The sequence below is a fragment of the Engraulis encrasicolus genome, chromosome 11, assembly GCF_034702125.1.
Source record: "Engraulis encrasicolus isolate BLACKSEA-1 chromosome 11, IST_EnEncr_1.0, whole genome shotgun sequence".
NCBI classification, from domain to species: Eukaryota; Metazoa; Chordata; class Actinopteri; order Clupeiformes; family Engraulidae; genus Engraulis; species Engraulis encrasicolus.
Genome location: NC_085867.1, coordinates 49,496,311 through 49,505,046, shown reverse-complemented (window position 1 = coordinate 49,505,046; position 8,736 = coordinate 49,496,311).

Genomic DNA, 8,736 nt, shown 5'->3' with positions numbered 1-8,736 from the left:
TGCGGTTTTTCTCATGCAGGGCACTGTAACAACTTCCAAATGATTTAGTAACTTTTGGCCAACTAGTTTTAGTAGAAATGCTATTCATGCAGGGTTGCAAATTCTGCTTGGACCTATAGGCTAGACTATGCGACATGGGCTTCTTTTTTTTACTAGTCCCTTCATATTTTTGGGCTTGCTTTTAATCATGTTTAATGAACTGCCAATATCGTGTCAGCTAAATGCAATAGGCTACCTAAATTACAAACAGCACAAACGGGAAATGATCTGCGTAGCCTAAAATGTGCTATTCGCCCGACTGGGGAGGGACTGTCCATGGTGCTGAAATCGCGTCAAACTTTTCCAAGGTGCAAAACAGTAGGCTAAAGTAGGCCTATACCACCCGAGTCATGTCGCTGTTGTAAAAATCACATTTTCAATTTCCTTTGACTGTTCTATAGAATTACATGCAACTTCAATAAAGGTCACCCACATGCGTATCACAAATCAATAGCATAGGTAACCCACGCGGCGGCGGGACTATTTCGGTTAACCAATATTCCTTGAAAAAAAAAAAGTCCGAGTGTCACAAAAAAACTACACTGACCGTAATTATAGGCCTACCAAACGAAATTATCCAATAGAATAAATCAAGTCTTCAGTTTCAATAATCCACGTTGTGTGGCGCAAATGTAGCCTTCCAAAAAGTCTCTCGCGGCTAAAAGTGACTAAGCTCACCTGATGATATAGCCTACTTATAGGTTACTCACGGCACTGAGACGATGCAGGATAATCCATGGAAAGTCTTCAAGTAATCCAAACAGAGCGATTCAAGCAAGACAGTAAAACAACAATAGTCGCCAGATCAAACATAAATACCAAAACTAGCCTATAGGCCAATGTAGATTTGGTATGACGTTTGATAAAAGCATCTCATTCAGATGGCCAGGGAGAGAGGCAAACAATCTTTCAACAGCGTTGGCTGGAGCCTTCGAGTAGAGCCTTTTGGTTGTATCTTTTCAGTCTCTATTTTCCTACTACGCGCGTTGGATCCACGTTTTTAGATGCGTCCCAGCATCTCTATGGGTAGGCTATGTCTGTCCGTCCTGCTGAAACGCGTTCTTCAAATTGTTCCCTTCTGTGTCCACAAGGTGGGAGAGTTGACTATTTGGCCCGGAGCACGCAGCTGATTGCATTGTGAGACAAGTGCAGCGCGAGTACAATGAAAGTGCTGCTGCATTGAATAAGAAGCGGTGATAACGCGCCAGTTGCCCTAGCCAGGACAACTGAGGGGGCATTCAATTTTCGGCATTATTTTGCGTTTGGGCCGTGGGAGGCAACTTCGTTTCGTTTTCACCAACACCACTGTGAAGTGTGTGTCACTATGTTCACGGTCTTTACCCCCTTATGAGACTTCGGCCCGAGGATGTCAAACGTGAGGGGGGCGCTTCATCATGTTGTGTATGATAGTGTCACGTTGTGCAGCTCAACTATGTGGTTTGTCAGAAACTCGCGGCAATGACAATGAAACGTGGTGCTCGAAACAAGTAGACAAATGCGCCATTTGACATACGGTGTACTGATGTTCTCGGACGTAATGCAAGGGAGGTTCATTCGTTTTCTGCTGACGGCCGTGTGGACCGCACAGGTGCTTTCCGCTGTGCCCAGACAGATTGCTTTGCAGTCGTTTGAATTCGGTAATCTCTGGCACTCTTACAATGCAGCCGACTGCTTTGCACCTTGCCGTTTAAAAGCTTGGAGCGAATGATTCACCCAAACGGTTTTATTTATTTATTAGCCTACTTGTCGCTGTTTACATTCTTTCCCACTTGGACATGATGCTGAAATGGCGTGATAGACCTACTAAAGGTTGATACTAACAATGCAGGGGTGATAGCAGTCCGGCGCCGCGCCGGAAATCCGGCGTAGCGTGGCTGTAGAAAAAAATAAAATAATAATTTCCCCAATATTAATAAAATAATAAACTATCGCGTAGGCCTTCATTAATGTATGGTGAAAATAAATGAGCGCGCAACAGCCTGTTGTAAGAGACGCGAAAGGAACCCAAATGAGCAGCAGCCCATAATTGTGTCATCCCGACATCTTACTGAAAAATGTATCAATTTGTTACGTCTTGCTCTTGAGTCACTCACCACTGCACTGGCGGCAGTCTTCTAGTGAAAGGAGAAGTAGATTGGCTGTCAGTATGCACAGTAAAGAGAGTTCTAGGCCCCTACTGGTTACCCTTCTCAGATATTTTCACTGTCGACGGAGGCAAATCCAAAAATGGCATCTCGTTATACTGAAGAAACGGAAGAAAGTACTATAGGCCAAGTCTAGACCATTTGGATTCCGATAAAAATTAGCAACTATTGTTAGCACAAATCCACATGGCTTGCTAGTTGTGATGGGTGTGTTGAACCGTGTGGATGTCAGTGGAATACTAGTGAAATTCTGTGATCAAGAAAACGTTTGAAGGTAAGGCCATTTAGTTATTAATTTGCCCACTGTGGCATGTTGGCTTGGGCCCGAATGATTTTGCCTTGCGCAGGCTACTCCAAAAACCTGACATAAACGGCTTGTTGATGCGCATAAACGGGCTCAGTGAGAGTATATGTTTGAAATAGGTTCGTCTATTTTCCTCATTTATGTGCGCTAAATGACTGCGCAATGTTGACAAACTTTGATGGAGATAGACGTTCTTTCAAAAAAGTCTGTATGCTCAAAACGGTAGGCTATGCTATGCCCGTCATGATACTTTTTTTCTAGGTGTAGTGCGTAAATGTGGTCTGCATTGGAATAGCGGCTACCATTGCGACATGTCCAAATGACAATGGAATGCTTGGATCGCTAATGTTTGGCAAGCCTAGTTAGCCTACACCCCTTGTAGGCTAGTGTGAGCTGAGTTCGTGGATTTTGGTCTACTGTTGATTGAGGGATGGTGTTTTGCGTCATTCCTGACAAACCACGTGTCAAACTGATTTCAGGGAGATGTTTATATTAGTTATGCTGACTAAACCAACGCGCTCTGTGAAAACCCCCAAACAGCCTCGCACAGGTTCACACAGCCTTTCTCTCTCGCGCGCTCCCTGTCGTAGCCCTTAATCGCATCCAGTTATTCCACGCACGATGCACAGGTTGTATTGTCTGCACGCTCTGGGCTACTTAATCCCTACTCTCGGGCAGGGTGCAATTATCAATATCAGACTCTCATGAACTTCAAATACTTGGCTTGCGTTCATGTGGCCACCACGGTGTCACCTAGAGACATGCAGTGAATGTTCATCTTATCTTCACGCCCTGTGCTATTTTCATGTAGCTTAATTCGGTCCTGACTTTGTTTTTGTTGATTTCTGTTATCTTTTCAACTCGTACATTGTAATGGGCGTGTGTACACGCGAGTGATTTTCATGTATTTTAATTGACTACAACCCAATGCGAAAGTCGCGCAGTAGTCACACAGGCTATATATACTGCAGTGACGTGCAGTAAGGGGTATGGTAGGGTAGGCAGTAAATATAGAAAATAAATATTTTTTGTGTATTTTTTAGCGCGGGGTCTGGGGGTCCTCCCCCAGAAAAAAATGTATTTCTTAGATGCAATTTCCTGCATTTTAACCAAATCTGGAGAGTCACTATCAGCTAAAAACCTTTATAAAAGACTAAAAACTTTGAACAAATAGTATGGCTTGGATCGGCAACTAGGCCTATTCACCTAGTATGCTGATAAGGTCTTTAATGTGCAACAAATTAGTAGGCCTATGTTTCTCTAAATACTGTAAATATAAAGTAGGCTATAAGATATAATGCCATCAGTGCTTAGCCACCACAGCTCTAATAACTAAATAAGTAAATAGGCTAAACTATTAGACATTTGGACATTGTCTGTAGACCTTACATCTGAAACAATAAGTGAAAATGCATAATTTCAATTTGTTGAAAAGGCCAGCTAGACTTTTTTGTTTGTTTTTTTGTCAAATTGCCAAATTGGTAGCTCAAGGACCCATAGCCTACTCTGTACACATTTAAGGACCTGTAGGCCTACATTTTACAATAATTTAGAAAGCTACAACATCACAGCATTTTGGGGGGAAAGCTTTAACTTTTGGCTTTAGCAGTTGACTTTGCTCCTCTTCTGTTTATTCTGTTGCAAATGCCAGGGTGTTTCACATGGAGGATGCAGGGTGGCAGTGTAGCCTACTTTGTTTAGAAGATAAAATGTCTAGTTCACCAACTGTGAATCACACCATAGCATGTGAGGGGAAACGAACATTTAGCAATAAACCAACCTAGGTAACAGCTCCTGCTTCGTTGACGCATTTTGTGCTGCTAATCAAACACTCGCAGACAAGAAGGAAAGTTGGCAAGGGGGCGGGTTGCTTGCGAACTCAACAAACATGAGCGGCGGTGCATTCAGACAGTAAATACTGGTAGGCCTACATCGAGTAAACCAACGAAAACACTTCTGAGACTTATTCTTGTGCGTGATTGTATTTTCAAACACTTCAGCTATGTTTGTGCAAGGTGTTTCAAATCAAGTCAATTTCTGAGTGCGGTGAGCACCCATGCCAGTCACTCGAGCCCAATGTTGATCTCGTACACAGCGCACTTCAAAAGAACACAGCTGCACGTCAACTTGCTAACAGGCTCCACACACCTCACGCATCGTGTATTAAGTCATCATCATAATAAATTAGGAAAAGGAAGTCATGTCGTACGCTCAAAAAACAATCTCGCGTCCATAATAACACACACATAGTCTATTCGTGTCCACAGCACAACCAATCTTCAATGTCAACACCTCCCTGACCCATCAACAAAAGGCACCACGACAAACTTGAGCATGTTCATGTTAAAATTTGGCTACCCACAGCTTAATAATTAGATGAATCTTACCTTAAAGCAGAATCACGAGTATGTTTTCCATGCAAGTTAGTTCCATTAAAAGCCCGGGGTGGTTGACATGATGAAGATATTTTGTCCCAGTGTGTTCAAACTACTTGAAGCTGCTACCCATCTGATGTTGAATATTTCCACAATGCAGCGATTGCAAACGGCTCAGCTATTGCCTGTCATCTGAACCATCTTTCTTGCTACTTCTCGGATTTTTTTGTAATAAAGGCAAAACGCCAAAGACTGCCATGTTTTCTGTACGGCTAGAGTTTGAACAAGCCGTAGCTTGCTAGCTGTTGTTGCTATCATACTTTAAGCACGAAGGCTTCCTGAATTGTAACAATTTTTCATGTTGGCAGCTGTGATTGGCTTAAGTATTCCCGCCATCGCGAAAAGCTCTGCTTTTGCTCTCCATTGACAGTCTCTGTGATAGATAATACGCATGCGCCAACTTCTACATTGACAGCGTTGAGGGCAAGATAGGCAGAGTCAAAGCGTGCCTACCCTGGCTCTGCCTGGCATTCGAAAGCTGAGCCTTCACCTACCAGCCAAGGCTGCACGACGCGTTCCCATGGCAACCTGTCCAAGCCTGAGCGCTTTGCTTCGTGCGACAACTTGGGGTTTTGATCGGTCTCCGGTTACTGTAGCCTACTTTTAACAGCTAATTTATAAATTAATGTTTTTGTTATGCATGTGAACTCTCAAGAATAGTTTTTAAAACATGTGTTAGTTTTTTATTTTTAAGAAATTTATCCTAGGGTAGGCAGTGCCTACCCTGCCTACCCTGAGCGCACGTCTCTGATATACTGTCCTGTCCGTAATAACCACTGGTTTCTGTCATCCGTGGAGTCGAAATATGCGATGTGAACGTGGGCCTGCATGTAGCCAATCATGCGCTTGTGCCCTAAATATCATGTACCGGTAATTAAAGGGCGTTTCCCTACAACGGAAAGGCAGGGGTTATAGCACAGCCCTTAAACAATCTGTGGTTATAGGTAGACCATGGGGCCACGAGTAGGCTATCTAAACGTATGTCCAGTAGCCTATACAAGTTATATGAGCAATGTCCCAATGAAAATGAAACTTATCAGCTTGCAGCAAATGTCATGTCATTTAAAAGTATTGCTCAATTAATTGGTAATCACCTCCTCTATTTTGGACAGAGTGTAGTTACTGTACTTTGGAGTAGTATTGCCTCCTACTGACCTGTCTTGGTATGGCTGCTACATATGTAGCTTTCAGTTAATTCAATGTGGTAAATAATGCACCATGTTTTCAGAAATGCATTCTGGTGTTGAAATGTTGCATTGGTTCAATACCCACCTCAATAACTTTAGTGCAACATCACAAGCCTAGAATGCATTTCTAACTGCATACGTTGGTATTCGTTTTTACAGCTAGAATTGAACGTGGTGGTCAGTTTCTTTCAGCCAAGTGCTGTAGCCTACCAACAGGGAAATGATCTGTGTTTTCGTGAATAACACTATAGAAATAATGCAAAAATGAAAACATTATCTTAAATGTTTGAATAATGTGTTTGAATAATAATAAGGCCTACATTACGTCTCATATGCAGTATGTCCCGTCGTCCCCCGGCCCCCCCTCCCCGACCAGGAAAAAAGTTCAGGCTCAGGATTTTTTTTCACTATCACCCCTGACAATGTCTGGTAATTTGTAGTGTAGGCCTAGGCCTACTTGAAATTTGAAATCACATGGTAGGCCTACTTCTCCAAATTCAAGCTTTCGAGACTCGCACTTTGAGGCAAGCGCAATCGTAACCCCCCCCCATTTTTTATTTTATTTTATTTTTTTGGCATAGTTCGAACACGGGTTTTTACTGCCTCACGGTCACATGGCACCCTGTAGCGGTCATGATATAATATTGCCAATGATATTTATTTCATACCCGTACGGCATAATTCAATCACACACCGTACAGAATGCAGGGCTACCGCTACTGCGGGCTACTGAATGGCCTCGCCTGACGTCACACAATAGATTAGAATTCTTTGAACATGTTACTGAAAATACACACTTTTCCTCATTATATTTCATTTTCTGATGTCCTGTTGCATGAAAAAAATGATGGATAATTGTTCAAGTGGTAGAACTATCAAAGGAAGTCCATTATTTTGAATAAAAATTAACCTGAGATATACACTTTAAGTATATGCCTATCCATATAATAAGCGGGTTAACTTTTGGCGAGTCGGTCGCTTTGTGGAATAGCAGCACTTCAGAGAGAACAAGACGTCGGGGTCTAAAGATTCTCTCTGTCGTGCTGCTATTCCACGGTAGCGACCTTCTCGCCGAACGTTAACCCTTACATAAAGACATATAGGCCTACAATCCACACACACACACACACACACACACACACACACACACACACACACACACACACAAACGCAGAGCCTGGGCTATAAAGTGTATTTCCTATAGCCATATACATACATACATGCATACATACATACAGTCGGTCCCCCTACAATGCACACCCTTTACCGAGGTAATGCCACGTCATCCACCTCGGTACGTACCGGGCCTAGCTGCAGTGTACCCAAACAACCGCCGGGTGGCACTTGGGAGCGCTCGCTATACAGCGCTTGCTGTACTTGGTAGCGCATGTTCAGGTTTGTATTGAGAGATCAATGACCCAATAACCCATAATCCAGAAGGATTTAAAAAACTGTGTATATATATATATATGATATCTCTCTCTCTCTCTTTCTCTCTCAATACACATTCACTCAAGCGCACACACGGGCGCGCACACATAGGCCTACACGTACACATACACATACACACACACTCTCTTTCTCTCTCTCACTCTCTCTCTCTCTCTTGTTCATATCAGATAACCATAGCACAGAGTGGTGAAGAAGCGCAAATGTGTTGGCAACATTTATTACCATATGGAATATTTTAGACGATGTTGACGGCATATTAATATGCTCATATTCACCAGCACGCACCGATTCAGCGGATAACGACATGCCTAATTAAATTGTGTGAGAACAGCTCCAGGAAGTAGGAAGAGTCATAAAAAGAATAAATAGCCTAATGAATTTGCGGTAACGCTTTATTTTACGGTACAGTATTTACTATGTACTTTCTGGGTAACAACTGGGTAACAGAGGGAAATTACATGGTACCTAGAATGTAAAAAGAGGGTAATTACGATGTAAATACTGTGTAATTACAGGGGGAAAAAACTCAAAAGTTACCATGAAACTACACTGTGTATTTTCTGGGTAACAAATGGGTAACAGAGAGAAATTATCCAATTGTTATCCAGAAAATACACAGTGTAGTTTCTTGGTAAGTTTTGAGTTTTCCCCTGTAATTACATAGTATTTACATCGTAATTTTTTCCATTCTAGGTACCATGTAACTTCTCTCTACGGTACAGTATTTACTATGTACTTTCTGGGTGACAACTGGGTAACAGAGAGAAGTTACATGGTACCTAGAATGTAAAAAGGGGTAATTACGATGTAAATACTATGTAATTAGAGGGAAAAACCTCAAAACTTACCATGAAACTTACACTGTGTATTTTCTGGGTAACAATTGGGTCACAGAGAGGAATTATATGGTATCTAAAATTTAAAAGGGGGGTTACTAGTAGATGCTATGTAATTGAGAAGAAAATATCTCGTGAATTACTACGAAAGTATACGCTGTAATTTCTGGGTAATTATTGTTTGATGGCAATTTAACAAAGGATGAAAGTAGGCCTACTACCTATTTGCCTGTTTGTTTTACAGCAATACCACATTTAATTACTAGGTTAATGTGATGCTCTGGATGGTAATTACACAACTCCAAAGTCAGAACTTACAAGGAACAGTATTTCATTGTA